This window comes from Melozone crissalis, unplaced genomic scaffold (genome assembly GCF_028551555.1).
Source record: "Melozone crissalis strain CALT ecotype California unplaced genomic scaffold, PUWL_Pcris_2 ptg000110l_1, whole genome shotgun sequence".
Classification (NCBI taxonomy): domain Eukaryota; kingdom Metazoa; phylum Chordata; class Aves; order Passeriformes; family Passerellidae; genus Melozone; species Melozone crissalis.
This window is the reverse complement of record NW_026535887.1, coordinates 805907-829746: the sequence shown is the minus strand read 5'-3', so window position 1 is coordinate 829746 and position 23840 is coordinate 805907. Positions and strand designations below refer to the sequence as shown.

Genomic DNA, 23840 nt, shown 5'->3' with positions numbered 1-23840 from the left:
ACAGCATGTGACAACAAGACCAAACTCTTATGCAAACACCAGCCTCAAAACAGCGCTGAGCTTTAGTGTTGGTATTACTAACTAGCAAAGAAAGCTGACACAGGGTATTAATTTTTCACTTCTTATTAATTGCTGCTAATTAACACTTCAAACAGAGTCCCCAGCCATCCTGTTAACAGTAGCACAAAACATTACACCAGCAGCACACACCACTGTACTCCCAGTGAAATCCACTGTAAACCAAATCAAGGTTTGCTGGGAACAAGGTGATGGGAAACAGCACCAAAAGAGGCTCAAGGTGATATTACACCAGGCAGGAGCACAAAGGAAAAATCCTATGAAATGCATTTGAATGAGCAGGGAGGGGGAAATTCCCTGGTTTCAGATCCCTTGCTCATTGTTTCTGCACAGTGGTGGCTCAGACTGAGCCGATTCTTCCCCCCACGCAGCTCCCATTCCCTTGGTATTTAATTCAGATCCAGGCTCTTAACTCACAGGCAGGAAAAGGCAGGCAATATAATGAAGAATCTCTTTTATTTCCTCCTTCCCACGGCTGTCAGTCTCAGCCCTGCCCTGTCATCTGTATCAATACTGGCTCTTTGTACGAGCACCGCATTGGCTTCCTCACACCATTTTACACTTCTCGTCTCCTGTCAGCTCCATCCTGGCTTTCTTCCTTTGGAGTGATCATCTGTAGGGAGAGGTTTCTTACCCACACACAAATCCAGCACCCCTAGGTTCTTCCTTAAAGCTACTCCTGAAAAACTCATTTTCTCCCTCCAATGCATGCTTGGTTAATCGGGATTGACAAAAGGAAGAGAGGAAAGATGCTGCATCACTGAAACCTCTAGCCTGAACAATGAACCAGGTGTGCCAATGCAATGCTGAGTCCTGAATGATGGAGAAATAAATTTCATTGCTTTCCCAGTGATCTGGGACTGATTTTGGCCCCTCCAAAACCCAGCAACATAGCAACAGACACTGACTGGAGATGGTCCCATCTTGCAGCATGGCAACACACCTGAGAGTGGCAGCAGGGCTGCAGGGTCAGGGAATCACAGAACATCCTCAGTTGGAAAGGACCCACCAGAACCATCAAAGCCCAGCTCCTGGCTCTGTAGAAGACAACCCCAACAATCCTACCACGTGCCTGAGTGTTGTCCAAACACTCTATGGTCTCTGTCAGGCTTGGTGTTGTGACCATGTCCTAGGGTGACGTTATGATGTGTGTATCCCCATTTGTGTGTTCTGTTTATGCTGGATATTGTGTTCTGTGCCTTCAAGACTGGTTCTGAATAGCGAATGTTTTGTTTTGGTTTTGTTATTAGCTGCTCCACCACGGCTGGAGGGACACAGAGACGGGGCAGTACATGGTGCTGCTTCTGCTTTTTGCTGGGCTTTTTGCTTTGCTCTTGCTTCTGCTCATTGGTTAGTTTAGCTAAACAGTCCAAATTTCTTCGGGACTGTTTCTCCTTTCCTTTTTTTGGACCTTCTCAAACCTGCTCTGGACTGGGACCTGGGAACACCAAGAGTTTGCACCTTATGGCCTACTGGGGCCTGCTCTGGGCAGCAGCCACCCCCAGTGCCAGCGGGACTGATAACAGAGCAACCACCCCCAGAGAGACTTTCTGAATTTGTCATCTTTGTCAGAGCAGTGAAAGAGTGTTGTCACCTGGTATTGTTAATTTTGTGAATGGGGGGTGCTGTGCCTGTTAAACAAACAGGTTCTTTCCACTTCTCTCTGAGGAATCCTTCCTGACCCGGTTGGGAGCAGGGGCTGTGTGGGTTTGTTTTCTGGAGGGCTCTCCTTTGGAGGTTTTCTCCCAAATCTGCCCTAAACCAGGACAGACCAATTCCCTGGGGAGCCTGTTCCAGTGCCCAATCTCTTTCATGGACATATTTTCTGAAACATCCTTTGCTAGGATTTTTTTCTCCTGAGAAGCTGAGAAACCTCAGAGGAAAAGAAAACCAATAATTATCTGCTGCTGTGAAATGCAACAGGTGCATCTTTGATTGGTCCATGTGAGTTGTTTCTATTTGATGACCAACTGCAGGTCTAGCTGTTTTGGGACTGAGCAGTCACAAGATTTTATTGTAATTCTTTTCCATTCCCTTCTTTTCCTTCTGATGAAATCTTTTCTTCTATTCTTTTAGTATAGTTTTAGTATAATAAATATATATAATTTTATTTTAATATATCATAAAATATATAATTTTATGTATTTTATAATATACAATTATAATTATATATAATTATATAATTATATAATGTATAATTTTATTTTAATATAATGTATATCATAAAATAATAAATCAGCTTTCTGAAACATAGACTTAAGATTCTCATCTCTTCCCTCATCCTGGGACCATCACCACAAACCATCCTCTGGGGGAAGAACCTTTTCCAAATACCCAGCCTAAACCAAGCCAGGAGAAATCACATCCAAAATATGACTGCTTTAATTTCAGACACCTGCAATTCAGATGAGATGAACAACCCTCAGGGGGTTCCTGCTCTTGCACAGCACCTGCTAATGTTTTAAATACCCAAATTTCCCAGCAGAAAGCTGCATCAGTCACAGGATGGTTTGGGTTGGAAGAGGCCATAAAGATCACCTGCTTCCAGCCCTGCTGCCATGGGCAGGGACACCCTGCACTGGACCAGTGAAGGGAGATGCTCAAATTCCAGGTGGCCCTGGTGCTGGTTTTGGGCAGGATGAAGGAGATCTCATCCCTGTGGGAGATGATCCAGGGTTTTTTTATTATTTATTTGAGAGCTTCCCTCGCCCAAATGTTTTCACTTACATCAACTGACAATTTCTCTTTCATATTGAAGACCCCACAGGATTTTAATAAGGGAAATTTACTGCTTTGAACAGCTCTGTGTTGCACTCTGGGGTGGAAGAAACAAATCCCATGTACTCTGGAGAACCAGGAATGTTCACAATATTCAAAGACAAAAAACAGCTGAATGGGGAAAGAATATAATCTGTTTTCCATGTTCTTGGTGGATTGAAGAAAGCAGCTTGGTTGAAACTGCAGGGAGGGGACAAGATTTGGGCAAGAGAAGAAATCACTTACCATGAATTTGGTGAAGAAGTGGGATACACTGTGGGAAGGGCACAGAGCTCTGCTTTTTGGAGGAGTTAGGATGTTAATTAACTCTTAGTAGAGTTAATCCTGCCCTGGGTTAAGGGATGATCAGTCCAAGTCCCCTCAGTCCCCCTGCTCCAGCCACTCACTCATCCTTCTGCTCCTGAAGTCAGCATTTGTGCAGCAGAGAAAATAAATGAGCAGGGAAAACATGTAAAAATGGGAGGGAAAACATGTAAAAACACGAAATTAGGGAACCACCAGAGCAGGGATGGTCTGGATTATCCATCTCAAAGTCAGAGAAGAAAAGGAACCAAACTTCTCTGAAAAAGGGATTGTGCAAGGTGATGGCAGCCCCTGTAACTCAGCTGGTCCCTGCTCTCCTCTCTCCTTGCACTGGTGCCAAAAGTTTCACACTTCTGATGCCAACAGAGACAAACCTGTTCCACAAAGCAATTTTCTCTACCTGGCACACTCCTGAGTGCAGGATACACACAGAGATAAATAGTAGTAAGATAAGATAACAGAAAGTAAAATGAACCTAATTAGGGACTGTTAACTTGTTTACAGCAACAAGCCCTGCAGTATTAAAAGAGAGAGAGAGAGATGACAGGCAGACACCGAGGCTTGGGTACACATTACCCTCTTAACTGTCCTGTGTGTGAATAAAACCTAAGGACCTAGAGATGGACTTCAAGCCAAAACCTGCCACAAACTTCTCGGAGGATTAGATCAGACCTCAAAAATTAAAGCACTTTTTCATTCAATTTTCCTTCTCCTGAGTGAGTTGGACATTTTATAAGCAGGGGCAAAGGGGCACTGCTGCCCCACCTGTACTCCTGCCACTGCCCCTGGTTACCCTGGACATGCCCACCTTCAGCACCCCACAAAGCATGTCTCCCAAGGACAGGGAGGTCACCACACACTAATCCTTCATGCTTCCAGATGTTCTGTCACCTCACAGGTGTCTGCACCTCCTTCATGACTCAACAGGCAATTTCCATGATGTTGCCCCCCACTTTGGTAGAGCACTTCTACCCATGCTAAGCACCCAACATACACCAACTACTTGGAAATGTGGCATATATAAATCTGGGCATCTTCTAAATCTCTCAGGTGAAGCAGGGCTGTGAAGAAGATTGGGGCAATGTCCTTGATAACAGGAAAATGCCCTTTATAACAGAAAAAAGGAACTGCAAGGAAGAAGCACAGCAACAACCATGTGCAACACTCTGTCCTCTCCCTCCTGTGTGTTTGAAACTGAGCTGAAACCAGGAAGAATTTGAGATGGATAACTTGAAGACACAGAGCTGCTTGATCATCCTGAGACACCTCATGTTGTTAGGCAAAATCACAGAACTCAGTGGAGTGGGCTGGGAAGGACCTCAAAGATCAGGGATTTCCAGCCCCCACCAAGTGATGCTGATCACCTCAGAGCAGCAGCCACATGGACCAAATTAATCAGTCAGACCCCCTGAGCGGCACCAATCAGCCCAGAGACAGAAGTCACCCAGCAGGAAACACAAAACACTGTTTTCACAGACTTAATTTAGAGCCCAATTCAGAAGTCCCTCATCAACCAAACTCCCATTGTCCAGGGCAATCAGTTCTGCCTTCTATGTCTTTGCAGCAGTCAGAGTTGTTCTCAAAAAGAGGAAAAAAAAATAAAAGATGCAAAGCAGAATTAAGGAAACATCTGCCATCTGATTCCAACACTTTTTAGGAAAAAAAAAAAAAAAGACATTTTACATCTTGGCAGTGTTTGGCTCATTTAAACAGCACAGCTGATCAGCACTTGAGCTCAGTCCTACACACACTCACATCCCTGTGGGTGCTTCACATCCAGAAGCAGCTTCACTGACTGGCAGGATCTGCCAAAACAAGGAAAATTGAAAGAAGATGCAGCCTTCACAACCATCTCCAGCCACCTCAGAGGAGGACGAGAACCCTTCCCTTTGCCAAGCACATGTGAGAGCAGCCAGCACAGCCCTGCCAAGGTCCACCAGAACCACACTGCACAAGGCATTTTAACTCATAGACTCCTACAAGTCCCTTTTACAGGGCTAATTCCACCCCATTTCTCCAAGGTAAAATATATTGGATTCCCTTTCGTGTGAACATGAGAACTCCTGCAAAACATCCAGGTTTAATGCCCCACCACCATCCCAACAAAGCATCCTGGAGCCTGATCTTGCACTGGCACTGAGCTCCCATGGCAAAAACACCTTCCAAGAAACACTTAACTTTTGCTTTTTCCTGAACTTTCTTTAAAGATGTATTTTTGATGCACCTAGGAGAATTATGGCTTTCTACCCAAAAAAGGACTTATGACCCTTTAGACTTTAAGGATCCTCAGCCTGTGGTTGTCTTGTCTGATCTAGACATCAGGGGAAGGCAGAACGTCACCTCCTGGATTTTAGGAGGGAATTCCACTTCCTTGCCAAGCAAATAAATGCAAGACTTTCTAATTAACTTTTATTCAAATTGGGTCTCAGATCTTTACCCAAGGAAACAAGGCTCTTTTGCACAAGCCACTCAGTGATGCTTAGAGTATTAGTCATGAAAGCAGGAATTGGGAGTAAAAATAGCCAGGATTCTGCACATACTTTTTTTAAGCCTCACACCTACTCAGAACTGATCTCTGGGTCAGCTGTCAAGAGCTGCTCGGTTTTAGGCTTTTTTTTCTTTCTTTTTATTACTATTTTATTTTAGATCATCACTTGTGATTCATAGAAATGGGAGTAACTGTGAACACATTTTCCAAATCAGCCTTCACAAGAATGCTTTGTTGAGGTCTTACAAAAGGCCAATCTCAAAATAAACTTTTTCAGGAGTTTTTTAAATGTCAGTGGAGAAATCTTCGCTCTTATTTCTGTATTTCCTTATTTTGCAACTCCAACTTTTTTAACCACTGTAGGAGTGGCTTAAAAAGACACAGAAAATAAAGGAAAGAGAAATCTTTTGGCAAAAAAAAAAAACCATAGGATGGATTTGACAGGTTTCAACGGGGTCTGTCATGATCAACATGATGAGTTTTAAATATTGACAAGGTACCATCAGCTACTCTATAATCCAAAAAACCTCTGCTTCTAGGGGCAAGATGTTACAATAATAGAACTCATATTTACAGGTGGCATCACTACTACCAAGACAATTTCATTTTCAGCACTGAGGACCCTGCTGCACCGGCTGATAGACTCTGCATCAATATTCATAGTAATAAAATACTTCTGACACCTTCAGGTCATCTAAAGCATGGACACTGTGGTCACCACATTACTGTTTTGGTGAACCCTCATGAACACACCCGTGGCTCCTCTGCTTCAAGTTTTGGCTGTTTGTCACAAGTTCTGGGGTTTTTCACAACTCTTTTATTTTATCACTTGGACACAGGGACAAGCCACCTCTTTCAACCATCACCATCCTTGCAAACCTCCTCAGATGCTCTCCAAGCCTCTGCTTACCCCACACCAAGATGAATTTAAGCAGTGAAATGCCCCTGAAAACTCACAGAAACACAGAATGGTTTGAGCTGGAAGGGACCTTGAAGATCATCTCATTCCACTCCCTGCCATGGGCAGGGACACCTTCCACCATCCCAGGTGGCTCCAAGCCCCGTCCAACCTGGCCTTGGACACTTCCAGGGATCCAGGGGCAGCCACAGCTTCTCTGGGCACCTGTGCCAGGGCCTGCCTACCCTCACAATAAACAATTTCTCCCCAAAATCTTCTGGACAAATAAGGTGGCACCTTCTCTACCATGTCCTGTTCTTCGCTAAAGTTAACATCACATCCCCTCACTCATCTCAGAGCAGCATCCCATGGCTCTGAAAGGCCAGAAGCAGTGACCCAAAATACACCAGCTCAGCACAGAACAAACCAGGAGTGAGGGAAAAGCATCCCCAGTCCAAAGTGTCAGCAGTTGTGGTGTTTACCCTATCTCTAGTAACACTTCCATAAAGTTTTAATAAATGCTTCATTAAAACATCAACTGCCTGTCCAGCCAGGCAATTATCACTCATAATCACAGCTATATAACTGTATACTGTCTTCTGCAGATGTTCCTACATCTGTGCAAAACACACTCTCCACCTCTGCCACGTGTAACATCTGTTGAATATTTGCAAACGTTTTCTCAATACGGAACTGAAATTATACTGCCTTGCTTATAATGTATTTACTGTCCCCTACCCTGTGCACCCCTTAAAAATCATTAAAAAGGTATTTCCTTGCTGTGTACAAGGTACCAATCTCACAATGTCTCTTTGCTGCATTTATTTAAATGGCTTTTAGATTTTCACTTAGTAACAGATTACACCGAGCCTCCATCTTATCACAGAAGTTATTAGGACCTAATCCTTTATAAGCACTGAAGTTATTAGACTTGTGAGGATATTTTCTTCCCTTTCATAAATAATCTGTTGGAGAGAGGGGAAAAAAATAAGAAAAAAAGAGGAGGAAAAAAGCCACTTCTTGCATCCCTGCTCACTCAGGCAACAGTTCCAAGCCCAGAGAAAGAGCAGGTGAGGCAGGTTCTTATTTTGCCAGCAGCAAAGGAAATCAAATTTGTTTTCACCTAAAGGCTTCTAGAGAGGGAAAACAAATTGCACTAATTCCTGGCCAGCACCCTCCTCTGCGTAAGAAGAAGAAACTCCTTGGGGAAGGTGGGATCTCCACAGAGCTTTCCAAATCCCCTCCATCTCCACATCCCCATCACACAACCAGGTGAAGCTGCTGCTCTGCTCAGACACAAGGTCACATCACTCTGCTACCACACCTTCTTCCCCAGAACACCAGGGGCACAAACTGATTTTAGAAGGCACAGAAAAGCTGGGGATGGGGAGATGCATGGGGGGCAGAGAGGGAAGATACCTTCCCTTTCTAAAGTTCTTCCCATCTCTTCCCACCCCAAAGAAAACCCCGCTGCAGCTCTTGGGTTTTGCCACCCAAATCCCACCACAGCTTGATAACTGCCTTCCAAGCCTCTCTGTTTTTAATTAATGCTATTTTGATAAGAAATCACAATTTCACCCCCATCTTCTCCTCTGCCCCCCTCCCCACCACCAAACCCTGCAATGTGAGTTTGAGGGATCCCTGAGCCAGCTCGGTCCTGGCAGGGGCTGGAGAAAGGAGGGGGAAATGTGTGGGCTGATGGATCAGAACCCTTTTGGAATGGGAAACCTCACCCTGCACGACAAGGTGTGCAAACAGCATCACTAACCAAAGAAATAAAAATAAATAAAACCACCACAGCGAGGTTGGGGGCAGCATCCCCAAGAGGCACCGGGAAATGAGCAGCAGAGCATCTCCCCAGCCACTCCTGGATTATCCCGGGATTCTCCATCCACTCCTGAATTCTCCCTGGCTCCTCCATCCACTCCTGGATCCTCCCCGGCTCCTCCATCCACACCAGGCACTGACAGCCCGCGGTGCTGGAGCATCCCATCCCCTCCCACACTTCGGAACACAAGATGCTCCAAAATTAACACCTTACATCCACAGGGGAACAGCAGCAGCACCCAAATGCTCCCTGCACAATATCAGGGAAGTTTTCCCTGCCTCTGTAACAACCTCACTCTCCACTCCCCTGGAAAATACATCTGGAAAAGGCAGCCGGGAAGGGCACAAACAACTCGGGAGAACTCTCTGCAAACTCCTTCTCTGGCTTTGCAGAAGCTGCGATTCCATCCCCGGGGGTTTCCAGGGTCTCTGTAAGAGATGCAGCTCGCACTGCCCAGCTCGCTTCTCTGCCGCCCGAATCTCCGCGTGGAGCGATTCCAGAGCGGCTTTTTGCCAAATAAAAACATGCAAAAAGCGAAAATAAAAAAAAAAACCACCCCAGCCATCCCCAGCTGCCTGCGCCCAGGAAGGTTTGACAGCTCCAACAGGACATCTCATCCCACGACGTGTCTACAGCTAATGCAAAATAAATCAGCGCTCCGTCTCCCGGCGCATTTTTTTTTTTTTTTTTGTGTTCCACTCTCACGGCACGCCTGCGATTTTGGCATTCAAAGGGAAATCGGCCGCGGTTCCAACTCCACACATCCATTCCCAGCACACAGAAATGCCCCGGTGCTCTTCCCAGCGCCGGCTCCTGCGGGGGGAGCATCCCGAATTGGGGATCCCATCCTCATCCCTCCGCAAGGAATTCACCAGCGCACCTCTCCGAGCAACAAAAGAGAGTTCAACCAAACGCCTTTTCCCTCTTTTTCCCCTTCTCAAAATGTTTATTTGCAGTTTTTGAAGACACCTTAACCCGCCATGTTGAACAAGCTTTATAAATATTCATTTACCGCAGTTCGGGAGCGCTACGGGAAAATGTGTCTAGATCAGGGCTGCACATTTTGGCACAGCTAATCGCTTTCTTCTCTTTTCTTTTCTTTTTATTTTTTTTCCCCTTCCCTTTCGCCTCCTGCAGCAGCTTGTTCTTTCCCCCGCAGATTCAGAAGAAACCCACCCGCACACCCAAAATAACTCTTTCCGAGAGATGTGCATCACCAGCCTCGTAAATCTGAAAGGAGGTCGCACGAGCGTTTGGCAGGGAAGCAGAAAAAAGATAGGTGTAACTTTAAAAAAATTTTTTTTTTAAATATTGAAAAAATAAGGGAAAGAAAGATGGGGATAGGGAAACATAGAAAAAAAAAAGAAAGGGAAAAAAAAGAAGGGAGGGAAGCAAAGAAAGGTGGGGGAAAGCAAGAAAAGGGGGGGAAAGCAAAAAAGGGGAAAAAGGCAAAAAAAGGGGGGGAAAGGCAAAAAAGGGGAGGGAAAGCAAAAAAGGGGGAAAGGGAGGGGAAAAAAGGAAGGGAAAAAAGGAGATGAGAGCATGTAAAACGCGATCTGCCGAGTAAAAAAGCTCGATGCAGCCGAGGGGCAGCGCGGAGCTCCCGGGGCGCAGCCGGGCAGCGGCAGCCGCGCTCCGAGCGCCGGTCCCGGCCGGGGGCTCAGCCCCGGCACTTCCACAACTCCACCGCGGGCTCGCCCTCTGCAAAACGGGCGGATGAAATACCCACACCCACCTCTCCCGCTTAAAAGAAAAAAAATAATAATAATTGGAAAGAATTTTTAATACATCGTGAAAAGGGGAAAGCGACCCTCTCCACCCAAACGCGATAAATAAAATAAAGGGAAATGCCAGCCGGGAGGGTTCGGGAGGGGTGGCTGCTGGGAGCCGTGCCTTACCTGTGCGAGTTTGGGTGATTTGGGGGTGTTTTTCCCGTTTTCGCCCCGCGGAGCGGTGCGCGGTGCTGCGCGGAGCGGAGCCCGGCCGTGCCCGCGCCCGCACCCGCGGCAGGCTCCTTCCAATATGGCATCCGCGCAGTGCGCATGCCTGCCGCTCTTTTTAGGGCGCTTTTTTTTTTTTCTTTCTTTCTTTCTCGCTTTTTTTTTCCCCCCTCCCTTTTAATATTTAGCAGCCAACTCCTTTCATTGACCTTTTTCAGCAGTTTCAAGAAAAGGGATAAAAAAAAATAATAAAATAATCAGGCGCGCATCCCAACCCGCTGCTCCGCGCCCGCGGTGCCTCCGCGCCTTGAGCCGCGCCTCTGCCGGGGATTTGGGCAGGGATGGAATCCACGTGTGGAAGTCGAGATTCCATCCCTGTCCCCACCCGGGACAGCACGCAGTGGCATCCAGGGCTGGCCGCCCGCACCCTAAATGCCACAAAATACCATCAAATACCATAAAACACCATCAAATACCATCAAATACCATCAAATACCATAAAACACCATCAAATACCATCAAATACCACAAAACACCATCAAATCCAAGCCTTCAACACCGGAGCGCTGCCTCCCGGCTTGCCTTCCTCACAAGCTTTTATTTCGCTTTTCCTCCTCCTTTCGCGTCGCCAAGAAACTTCCAAGGGAGGGAGATGGGGGAAGAAGATGGAGAAAAGAGGGAAAGCAAAAAAAAATACGGCGCATCACTCAGCCCAGCCCGTTCCCTCCGCTCCGCCGGGCTCCGGCATTACCTGTTTATTCCCTGTTGCGGAAAATAAATAAAATATATCACGAAAAGCCGGAGAAGGCGGGATGTAAAATCAACTGGTGGGCACCCTCCGGTGCACAGGGACAGGCACAACTTTCCCTCCTTTGCTCCTCAGGTTATCGGATGGGATTTTTTTTTTTCCTTTCGGGTTTTTTGGTGGTTTTTCCTTTCTTTGGCGAGTGCGGGGGATTCGCGCTGCGTTCGCTGCTGCTGCGGGGGTGTTCGCACGTACAGCCACACTGCGGGGTTTTTCAGATGGCATAGATATTCTGTTCTTCCCTCCCGAGAAAATCAGCCCCGCTGCAGGACTGGGAAATCGCTCCAGACACCACTGCCCGTGCCCCCTGCTCTCGGGGAGGGGGTCAGAAAAATCCCCCGGGGTGGGAGGGACGGGGATAAATCCGCATTTCTGCAGCCGGGGTTTCTCGGGATGCTCCGACCGCCCGCAGATCCCAGAGCTTCCCCTACCCCTGCTGAGCAGCGGGGCTGGGGGTGAATTTTGCAGGGTTTTCGCCTCCTCCCCGCCCCTTACAGCCCTGTTCAGGGGCTGTGTAAATCATTTTTTATGGGGATTTTTGGAGCTCCAGCTCCCGTTTTCCTGCAGGCACGATTGAGGATTCAAGGGGATGCTTTTGGAGCATCCTCCGAGGTGGGGGTTGGTGCAGGACACACACATTCAACAGGTCTGGAACAGAGCACAGGGAAAGGACATCCCTCAAAACATCCCAGTTTTGAGGCAGCAACCAGTCCTGGACTTTGTGTTTTCCACAAATTCCTTTTGGAATTAACCCCAAACACTGCTGTGTCCATTCCCACACCAGGGCTGCCAAATTGACATCACCCCTCAAGCTCAGATGCAAGAGCTGTCTCCACTTGCCTTTCTCTGGACATTTCTGAGCAAAGGTTCGAAGTTTCCAGGTTGATTTTGTGAGCATCCCTCCTTGCAGGAGCAGGAAGGGTGATCTCACACCTGGGGAAGAGCTGCTTTCCCACAGGTGACCTCAGCTCTTCTCTGCCCTGCATCCTTTCCACTGGTTCTTGCTGGGGATTCATCACTGAACCTCCCAAACCCCTTTCCCTTCCTCTCTCTCCAATCCCTTTCCCTTCCTCTCTCTCCAATCCCTCTCTCTTCCACTCTCTCCAATCCCTTTCTCTTCCACCAGCCTCTCATGGATTTTGTGCAAGAAGACAAGTGAGGGGTGGAATAAAGATGAAGAAATATTTTGATTCTGGAATACATTTGAGAAGATAGTGAATGCCTGGAAAGAAGAGCAAATATTGCAGACAGTGTTTCTTCAGCCCAATCCATGTTCTTGCCATTCACACTCCAAGAAGCCACGGGCATGGGCTCAGCATCTCCTGTTACAGCAGATTTCCTGGAAAACAAACACAAACACAAATACAAATACAAATCAAGCAGGCTTTTTCAGGCTTTGGGCTGGATGAAATTTCAAAACAGCAAGGAAACACTCTCAAAACTTCAAAATAAGACCAGAACCGCAGCTAGATGCCAGGAGGGCATTGGAGTCCTGTTTATCCTGATGATTGTGGAAGTGGGTGACATTTTCAGCACAGAGACATTTCAAATTTTGAGCACTTTTGAAAGGAAGATGCTCTGCAAACACCATATCTGTGTTCTCTCTCTCTTTTAATCTGCTCTGAATTAGGTTACACTGAGATTCCTCTGGCTGCAACCTCTCCTCATCTAAAGCTGGTGGCATCACCCAGTTTAGGGACAGATTCACAGCACTTCAGGTGTTTCTCCATCTCCTTTCCTTTAACACCCGATGCCTTTGTGCTTTATTTATTTATATATTATCCATTCAGGCCTAAGAGGTTTTCCCAGAAGTTTTGGTTCCACTGTCTTCTCTGGAGCTCTTCTTCCCTCTTCACCTTGATTTTCTCTTTTAGTTTCATTTAGAGACTATTTCTGAAGCACTGATGGTTCAATTGTCCCTGTATGGAGAGATGTGGAAGAAAGCCTTCTAAGAGTTTGTGATCTAAATTAGGTCTGTGGATGGTGTCCAAAGAGGTGGTTTGGAAAAAAAAAGAAAATAATAGTAATTAAAGCTGAGGAACAAAATTCCCTTGAAACTTTTCTAAGTTGCTGCTGCAACAAAGCTCTCAGATGTGAATGAAAAAGTGCAGATTTATATCAGGGCTGAGCTGGAGATGACGACTCTAACAGCCCCTGTTGGCAGCAAAGACTTTGCATCTTGCTTGTTGCTGAGAATACAAATTGTTTTAGTGGACGTGAACTGCAGTAATTGCTGAGAGATTTCACTCTAACACTGCCTTTGAGAGCATCACTGGAAAAAAAAGAAAGTGCTTTGAGAAATACTGAATTGTGCCAGTGTAGCATCCCAAGATGTAAAATGGATTTAAGCCCTGCAGAAACCCACCCTGAGATCAGCTCCAGTTTCAGACTCAGTGACTCTCAGGGATGAATTTTCCACTCATTTAAAGCAATTCCATTAATTTCACTGCTGTCCCCGCTCCTTAGTGCTGCTTTTGTGGGCAACCATGACACCTGATCTTGTGTTTTAAGTTGGGAACAGAAGTTTTACGTCTGAATTTTGTTGTTGTTTTTAAGTAAAGCATTTTTATGCAAGTAGCATGAAAAAGATTTAAAAAGCTAAAGAAAGATTTACCTGAGTACCAAGTACCCAAGCTGTAATGAACATCCATCTGCTGTTGCCTCTGATGATCACTCCCAAAGGATGGAACTGTTCACATCCCAAACTTTCCATAGCTGCACACACAAAAACTCTCCAACCCAGGGAAATCCAGACAGTCCCATTGCTTTAGATCAGATATTTGCAGCTCCTGATCTGCAGGAGAAGATTACTAAGACACAAAAATTTTCCCATTTTCCAGGCTGTTGCCTTCAGCAGGTTCATGTTTTTGGAGGACAGATGGAGATGTAAAAAGGTCCCCTACACAAGGAGGCACAAGCACACACAGAAACAGAGATGTTATGGCATTAACACTCCTAATTTTTCTCTTTTTCTGTGACTTGGGAAGATAAATGCTCTGAGGGACACTATGGGATTTGTACGTGGTTATGTATTTGGTTATCCATTTCAGGCCCAATTTAAGCAGGTGCCTGAAGGACTCACAAGCTGAACATGGTGCTGAGATGACATTTGTGTTCATGAATAAATGGCATTAGCCTTGCAGACAGCAGCTGGGGGGATCTGAGACAACTTCAGCAAAGTTGAGGCTCTGGAGCTTCATCTGTGATAAACACTGTGAGTGAGACTGGGCAGAAGTTCCTTGGTGGCAGCCAGGTTTCCTTCTAACCCAAAGAATGGGGTTATCTCCATTTTTGGAGGTGTTTTCCTGCTTTTGGGATGCTGATTCCTGCACTGGAAAAGGGGCAGGGCAGTGCAGCTGGCACTGGGGAATTCTTTGGGACTGGTTAAGTGTCTGGCCTGAGTGAGCTCAAGGGTGGAGAGTGTCTAAAGGAGTTTGGTGTCAAAAGAGACACAGGACATCACTGGGGCCACTCCACACTCAGGTGCAGCTCCTGTTAGCTCCTCTGCCATTCTCATCTCCTGGCACTGCTCCTGGGCTCACAGCAAAGCCTCTCTGCATTTTCCCTCTCCTCTCAACAAACTGTGGCCTTCAAGTTTCACCCCACCTTATCACAATCTTTACAGGAGGTAGAGACACCATCAGGTCCTTATTTCATGACATCTCCTGGGCCAAGGCTTTCACTTCTACCTTTGTCTTCTTTTTATCCATCAGCCCTAATTCAAAAAGAAGTTGGTCCCTGGGAGGTGGCATTGGGATGCTGGAAGACTTGTTTCACAGTGCCATCTCCTGGAGATCCTATTTAGGCTGAATTTCTCTGATACCTTTTTCTTTTCAGCGTATCTGAGCTTTGAAGGCAGGTGTTTAAGGTGTTTAAGGCATGATCTAAAGAGGAGATTGGCCTAAATGAAGTTAATCCAAAATTTAAACGCCCTCTTTATGCTTCACAGTAAAAGTCCTGCCTCTCGAATGCTGCGAACAGCAGAGGAATTGCTGGCTTGGGATTCATGAAATATTCATTGGGTTGTGGTCCCACAGGCTTTGCACCTCTTGGCAGCACCAGCCCTGTGTGCAGTGATTGGAGAGGCAAAAAACATCCCCTGGAGAGGTGAAAGGTGCCTTGGTGCAGCCCTTCTCCTGCAGGAACTCAAGGAACACCAGGGAAAAGGGATCATTGTGACCGTGTTCACAGGGGTCTTTGGATGAGGGAAGAGACGAGGATTTGACTCTGCATTTCAGAAGGCTTGAGTTATTATTTTATGATATATATTACATTAAAACTATACTAAAAGAATAGAAGAAAAAGTTCTCAGAAGGCTGGCTATGCTAAGAATACAAAAGAAAGAATGATAACAAAGGTTTGTGGCTCAGACACTGTGTCCAAGCCAGCTGACTGTGACTGGCCATTAATTCCAAACATCCACATGAGACCAATCACAGATCCACCTGTTGCATTCCACAGCAGCAGATAACCATTGTTTACATTTTGTCTTTGAAGCCTCTCATCTTCTCAAGAAGAAAACGAAAATCTTAAAGAAAGTTTTCTCATAAAAAGATGTCTGCAACAGATCATCACCTCTCAAATGGGAGCTCCCAGGGCCAGGCACCCCCAGAGCCCCCAGCTGCCCTGCACACCCTGCCCCAGACACAAACACAGACCCACACACCCCCTCCATGGCTCAAAGCACTTTATTCACCCAATTTTAATTTATTTTTAGTGCCTGTTGATTAGAAATCACTGCGTAGGGATTGTGGCTATTCAGCAGAGGAGCAATAAGTGGCTTTAATATTAACTGGAGAATCTGAGCTAGTACCTCATGCCTGCATGGAATGCCCAGAAAGCGTGGTCTCTGTGCTAAACAATGGCTTTCCCACCTTAGCAGTAAATGAAAGGGAAGCACATGCTATACCAAATAAATCACAGAGCTGAGTTCAATACTGAGGCTCTCAGCTATGAGCCTTATTGATCGAGCCAGCACTACAGGAGAGACCCACTCTCATATCAAAAACTTGCTCATTTCTACCATTTACTAACAGCTTCTTTATTTATTTCAAGTATTTATAGGCTTTGCCTGGGCAGGAAAGCTCCTCCTGGTTTTTAGCTGGTGTTGGGAAGGGAGGCTGGGGAAACTGAGGCAGGAGGAGCTGAGCTCACACACAGATATGCAATTCCAGGGAAAGGCTGTGACAATGGAAATGGATTTACACCTCAGATGCAGCACTGTGGTTACAGCTTTCACTTCACAGGGCTGTTTCTGCCAAGTTCTGTGGTGTCAACAAGTGAATTCTCCATTTCCCTCCTGTTTCATACAGGAATATCCTTAATGGCAGAACAAGACAGAAATGTCTGACTGACAAGGATGACCATGTTTCATTAAAGTGCAAATTATGCACCATATCAGCATTTCTCATCACTGCTGCACATGGAGTGAATTCTGTGTCATAGCCTGCAAAATATTGAGCTGGTCTGGCTCTCTCAGTGCCCTCCTTGCATGGTGGGCTCAAAACCCAGCTCAGGCACTCCCATGGTTTTGGTACCTAATAGGATTTAGGAGCTGGACAGCTGTGGGCAGAAATTCCCACAACAGCCCAAAAGTCCATCCACAACACAATTTGTGACCAAAATTTCTCTGGCAAGCATCTCACCATGAAACAAAACCTAATTTTGCAATTATCCATTTGACCTTCTCCTCCCTCCTTCCAGCTCCCTCTCAGCATCACCCCCAAATTCACAGCAAAGGTCATATCAGTACTTTGAGGGATGTTTTTGACAGAGCTAAGATGAAAATGATGCATTTAGAAGTGTCTTTATGAAGCTGACTATGAAAAGGGCTTGTGGATGGCTTTTGCTCTTTTAATGGCTCCTTCTGTATTAAGGAGGAAGATTAAGAACAAAATGCCACTAATTGCACATAAAGGGCCCAGCTTCCACAACAGAGTAACTGTACATTGTATTCAGCTTAATCTCCATCTGCCCCTAAGAGCATAATTGATTTTTTATTTTAATTTGAAGAGGCTGACACTTCTAGTTCTTCATTGCCAGGTTGCTAAGCACATTTAATAAGGATGCATGTGAGTGGAGGAGTCTAGAGGATGCCATTAAGGGTAATAGGTAACATATTTAAGGTCATAATGAGCTCAGGACTGAGTATTTCAGTGCAGGGATCAGGAGGGGAGGTGTTTAAATACTTTTCTTACTGGAACTCTGGGGTTTTTTCATGAAGTGAATTTTCTGATCTCGTTTCACACCATGCTCCCTTGGTAGTTCATGTTCTACCTGCAGGTGCCCATGGTTTCACCCTAGACTGGCTGAGCCCTGACAAGGGACAGCCTCTGTGCCTCAGTTTCCCCATCCCTAAAATGAAAATAAGAACAATGCCCTGGTTTTATAAACTGCTTGAAGAATTCACTGCTGAAAAATCCCATATTCTGTACCCTATAAGCATCCTGTACTTTGTCTTTAGAAAGGAAGCACTGTACAGCTGGGAGATTGAAATCTAGGCAAATTAAAAGCCAGGTCCATAAAAATTATTTAATCATTTAAATCCCTCTTGGACTTCCTATTGCAAATAATAGGTTTTAGGAATGGAGGGAGATTTTTAAGGAAGTCAAACAGCTGCAAGCAGCTTTGGACATGACTCTAGGATCAAGTCAGTTCTTCAAAGTCCTTACTTTTACTACGACATTGATACCATTTTCTCTGCTTTTAGACTCTTTTTTAACTAAAGCACTTTTATTCAAGTAGCACTGGTAAAAAAGATTTACCTGAGTACCAAGTACCCAAGCTGTAATGAACATCCATCTGCTGTTGCCTCTGATGATCACTCCCAAAGGATGGAACTGTTCACATCCCAAACTTTCCATAGCTGCACACACAAAAACTCTCCAACCCAGTGAAATTCAGACAGTCCCATTACTTTAGATCAGATATTTGCAGCTCCTGATCTGCAGGAGAAGATTACTAAGACACAAAAATTTTCCCATTTTTCAGGCTGCTGCCTTCAGCACATTCATGTTTTTGGAGGACAGATGGAGATGTAAAAAGGTTCCCTACACAAGGAAGCACAAGCACACACAGAAACAGAGATGTTATGGCATTAACACTCCTAATTTTTCTCTTTTCTCCTGACTAGGGAAGATAAATGCTCAAGGGGACACTGGGATTTGTAGGTGATTGTGTATTTGGTTATCCATTTCTGGCCCAAATTTAAACAGGTGCCTGAAGGACTCATAAGCTGAACATGGTGCTGAGATGACATTTGTGTTCATGAATAAATGGCATTAGCCTTGCTTGTTTCAGACAATAAACCTGCCCATGACACGTCTGGTTACCTTCAGGCACCCCCAGGAGCCTCAGGAAGATTTGGTCCTGGAGCAGCATCTGCTCTGTTTGAGATTCACACCCTCTCTGAAATCCTGCACAGAGACTCAGCTCCTGCATCACAAACTTGCATCCAAACCCCCCAAAAAATTCAAACTTGGAAAAAAAAATTGTAACTGCTGCCACACACAGAGAGGGTGAAAATCCTCAGCACCCACCCTGGCTGCTCAGAAATTCCTCTTAAAGGGGTGAGATGATAATGAGACAACTTCAGCCCCCAAAGCCAGGACTCTTACCTGAGTATCCCATCCATTAAAATGATGAGATTTTAACCATCATTTGGGTAATGCTCAAAGTCATTTGCTTAAAATCAAATTATTTTAACCATCATTTGGATCCCACTGGGGGATCCAACAAAAAAACCCAAGTTTGGGTGGATCTGGCTGTACAATAATGGCTGTACTTTTTCATAATTCACATACAAGAAGGATCATAGGAATAAAGAACCTGGATTTTGGCTGTGTGCAGACACCCTCACACAGTCACAGTGCCAGGAGAAGAATGTGCCCTCAGGCACCAACTGTGTCATCTGAGCCAACCCCTCTGATTTATGTGGTGGAACTCATCTGAAACCTTAAAACACGGCATGGGGCGTGCTGGCATTTAATGAGACAGAGATTTTGTGCAATTCAACCTAATTGCTGATTCCCTTTTGATTTTATAAACTGGCACTGCTTCAGGCCAGGATTTACAGTCTGGACAGGAGTCTTTTCCAGTGGGAATCTCCAAACCTCTCCTAAATTCTGACATTCATGCCAGCCTTATTTTTCTGTGTGTTCAGTTGCAACATGAAAAAAAACTTATCTTGTTCCTGTCACACATCATAAATATTAACCATCTTCCAGGTTTTCTTTTGGATTGAATCAGGTTGTTCCCTGATGGATCCAGGGTGCATTCAGGGGTCACTTGAAGGAAGATTTCCCTTTGCCCACAAAATGACTGAGGATGAGTTTGCCTTTCTGGCTCCCCAACACTATCACTGGGGAATGTGTGCTTCTAACAGCTAAAACATTTTAACATGACAAAATTATTCTCCTTCCTTGCTTTTTGATCATCTCTTATTATAAATGTGAGATATGAATGTAAAAGCTTCTTGGCATGGTGTTGGGAAAATAATAGGTTTTAGTGCTCTGAAAAAAAAGTTTTTGTCTAAAGGAACACAACTCTTTACAAGGAAAAATCACTTTTTTATAACTGCTGCTTTCTTGCTCACACCTACAATTTCATAATGCAAAATGAGAGAATGCTTTACCCTGACAAATTTTCTTAGTTCTCATCTCAATGTCCTTTAAATTACCTCTTTACAAACAAAAGGATGTTGCACAGCCCTGTCAAGAGGAAATGCTTGCTGACAAGCACTGGATTTAAAGTCCTGCTTAGGTAAACAAATCATGATTGCAGTCGATTAATTGATTATGTTACTGTCTATGAAATATCCCATTTATCCAAGATCCACCAAGGCAGCTCATTAGCTATTAGCATAAACAGAGAGTGAAGAGTAGGGGCAAAGGCAAAAGGGGACTTTTCAAGAGGAGCCAACAAGACAGGGAGAATGATTTCTGTTTGAAAAGCAATGTCAGGGATGAAGGTTTGTGTGAAAATGCCTTCTAAAATTGGCCAGTGCAGTGTCCCTGTCTCATATTTGGAATATGTCAATGGATGTACCCAAAACTGCATTCTGAAAGATGGAATTGGGTGTTTTTCCCCGTGGAAATGTCAGTATTTTGGGGATATTTCCATGCTCTATGCCTGGAAGTGCTCAAGGCCAGGTTGGATAGGGCTCTAACCAACCCAGTCAAGGGAAAAGCATCCCTGCCCATGGCAGGGGCGTGGAATGAGATGATCTTTGAGGTTCCTTCCAACCCAAACCATTCTGTGATTCTGTAACTTTTATTATTTATTTATTAACTCTATTCCTACACAATTATTTGTCCCATTCCTCCTGGATGGGAGCAGTGGGAAATATCCCTGGAGAGTGATCCAGACCTGATCAATGTGACAGCACAGGACACAGAATTCCTGTTCCTCCTCTGTGAGTAACAACAGGTGTCCAGGTAGGAAAAGACTTCGATTTTCCTCATTTGATTTTCAGCTCAGCTTTTCAAAAACTGGGGCCAGGAGAAGCTTTTTGGACAGGAATGGGAGCACACTTCCTGGCAGAACAGGCTCCAAAGGATTTTCTTTTTTAGAAAAAAGGCAGAAAACTCAGCATGCAAAGTCATTCAAAGGCATTTACACAGCAAAGGCGGCACTCTCAAAGCAGACCAAGAAAACTCAGGCCCAGCAGGAGTGGGTCAACATTTCCTTTGGACTGCTTGGAAAATCCTGCCTGTGTGTGCTGAGAGAGGTGGCCCTTGTGGGGGCAAACCAGGCAATTACGGAGAAACATCCCCAAAATGATTAGTGCCAGAGCCAGCAGGTGTGAGGCACAGAAAGGTGACATCCCCAGTGACTGGTCACACTCCAAGGACCCATCACTGCGCCGTTCTGCCTCCCCATTTTTCATCTCACCAGGTAGTTTTAATGCTAATCTGCTTAACTGCCTTTTTATAGCTGCTAGCTGGAGGCTGGTGGAGTTAAGAAACCTTTACAGCTGTACAGTTTACAGGGCTGCTTTAAGACATGGCATATATTATGTATGAAGCCTTATAACAACCATCCATATCAGAGCTGATGGAGAACATGAAAGCAATCCAGCACTGCTCCTTCCTACAGCACTTTGTTACAGGTGACAAGAGATAGGAGATCCAAAGGCTCAGTTAAAACTGGGAGCAGGAAATTATTTGCCTAAGAGACTTCTAAAGGATTTAATGATAAATAAGACTTTCAGAGGCACAGTGAGACAAAGGGCTGCTTTAATTAAAAAGAAATCTGATCCCATGAAATGTTGAAGGTTGTATTCATCTGTCTGAGCTGGGAGATATTGAGATAAGTGCAGCTGAAGTATTAATCCCCTTTGTAATTGGGGGGAGAAATCACTGCAGGGACCTGGAAAAGAAATTCATCTCCCTCCAGGGTAAATAGCAAATATTTTATCTGTGCTTGAGACTTTCAAACTTCCACGTTTGAGTATTAGCTACGATCTGTCTCAATAAAGCAAAACTGGTTTCCAGGCCCAGAGCAGCCTGTGAGACACCTTGGTCTGGACCTTTGGGTGAGAAGAGTCCCAAACCCAGCCCAAAGCCAAGAAGAACCCTGGTCCCAGAGATTCCAGAAGGGAGCAGAGATTCCCCACAGGATAACTACTTGTATGACAAAATTTTGCTGGGACTTGTGAGGTTTGCTCCACTGGAGCTACACTGTTTTGAATTTCTTTGAATTAAACCCTTCAGGAGTGTGGAAACTGGGAAGATTTTTCCTTCCAGAGTATGAATCAGAGTCTGCAAAACTGTGTTAAATTCATTGTCATCATAATCCTTCCCAAAGCAGACAGAAGTTTAGATCATCCTCCCCCCTACCCCAAAACAAAGCTCTCAGCTCCCATCTCCATTTCAAGGCTAATTATAAACAGAAAGTCTTGCCTCTCCTGGAGTTTAATCAGTTTTGCTTTCGTGCCAAAGACAAGCACAAAAGTTGAGTTTTATTCTTAGTGATTCTGGGCTTTTTCATTCTGGAGAGCTCAAGAGCCAGCTCCTGTAAATAAAACCACTTTCCAGCACTAAATACTTCTCATTTTCACCCACAGAGCACCTGGGGCAGCTTTTCCAAGAAATCCATTTGGGTTCTCACTCCTCACCGGGCACACACAAATGTGTATAAAGGCATTATAAGAAGTTCATGAGAAAGACACATGGTGTAATGACACTAAATGAAAATAGATGTAATGAAAGCTTGGAGAAAAACCATTCACACACTGGTTACAAAGAGCTAATGTCCACTTTAAGTGGCATCAAGAGCTGGAGCAATTGAAAGATAATAAGGAGAAAATGAGTAATGAATCAATTTTATTGTGTGCTGTTGAGCAGTCCTGGCTGGAAGAGAGTGTGTTGATACTGCCTGATAAAACGGATGGATGGGAGCTGACAGCAGCAGGGACAAGTACTCCCACACTTTCTGAAGAAATAAATGATTTCTGGAGCTATTTTTGCCTCAGCCAATAGGATCCCACTGAAAAAAAATGGGATGTTTTCTTGTGGACATCAGTATAGACACAGCAATTGAGCAGCAGGATATTTATGGAGAGTGAAAATTCCAGTTTTAGTGGAGACACAAACTCACTCTGCATTTTCCTTGAATGTGGCTGTGTTGCCTCCCCCAGGAAAAGGGACTCACCCAGGTCTCCCTGTGGGACTCATCTCTGTTGGCACATCTCCCTTTTTTATGCATTATATAAAGCCTAAGCCACCACTTTCCACTCCAGCTCTTTGGTTTGGTGTGGGTTCCAAATTCTTGCCTCCCTGGACTCACAGAAGGGTTTGGGTTGGAAGGGACCTTAAAGAGCATCCAAAGACCATCCAGACCATCTGGTTCCAGCCCCCTGCCATGGGCAGGGATGTTTTCCACTATCCCAGGTGTTACAAGCTGCTGCAGGTTGGTGAGGCTAACTCAGGTTCTTGTTAATAGCACTAGGGGCAGGTTAGGGTGAAATGACACCACACACCCAGGAACTCTCTGCCTCCCTCTCTGGGGTGCAAACCTGGCACCAGCAAAGCACAAAAGGGCAAATGGAAACCACAAAAGGAAAATCAAATTCCTTTCCTACCTGGACACATGTTGTTACTCAGCAGAGGAGGAACATGAATTCTGTGCCCTGTGCTGTCACATTGATCAGGTCTGGATCAGTCTCCAGGGACATTTCTCACTGCTCCCATCCCACCACTGGGCTGGGCACAAATCATTGAGTAGGAATAGAGGAACATAAATGTTACAGAGCCACAGAATGGTTTGGGTTGGAAGGGACCTCAAAGATCGTATTCCAACCCTCTGCCATGGGCAGGGATGCTTTCCTTGTTAATAGGAGCAGGTTAGAGTGAAATGACACCACACACCCAGAAACTCCCTTCCTTCCCCTCTGGGGTGCAAACCTGGCACCAGCAAAGCACAGAAGGGCAAATGTTGGAACCATCCCCCCTAAACATTTCAGTGTCTAACCCCAGGCTGCTCAGAGCCCTTTCCAGCCTGTCCTTGACCTGTGCTGCAGACACACTTATCCACAAACCACAAAGCTGCTGTAGTACCTTCCCTGTTGAAAACAGAGCAAAATGAGTCCACACAGGCATTTCTTCCTGCTACAGCAAGATTGATTCCTGTAACACCCTGATTTGGGTGTCTTCACTCCAGTCTGAAGGGTGGAAATCTATTAGGCAACTGTTGTCAACTGATGCCTATGTTTCAATTTTTTC

General features: G+C 45.2%; 1 protein-coding gene across 3 annotated transcripts in view; it reads right to left on the bottom strand.

The window, feature by feature from the left end:
- SFMBT2 (Scm like with four mbt domains 2) overlaps positions 1-11325 on the bottom strand; it is a 110703-nt gene extending 99378 nt beyond the window's left edge. Inside the window, exon 1 of one of the 3 annotated variants that reach the window (XM_054292396.1) lies at positions 11065-11325. The gene's annotated coding sequence lies outside the window, so the exon portion shown is untranslated. Of the gene's footprint in view, positions 1-9385; positions 9448-10271; positions 10373-11064 lie in introns of those variants that run through there. The other 2 variants (XM_054292394.1, XM_054292395.1) reach the window with 2 other exon arrangements.
- Positions 11326-23840: the final 12515 nt, after the last annotated feature.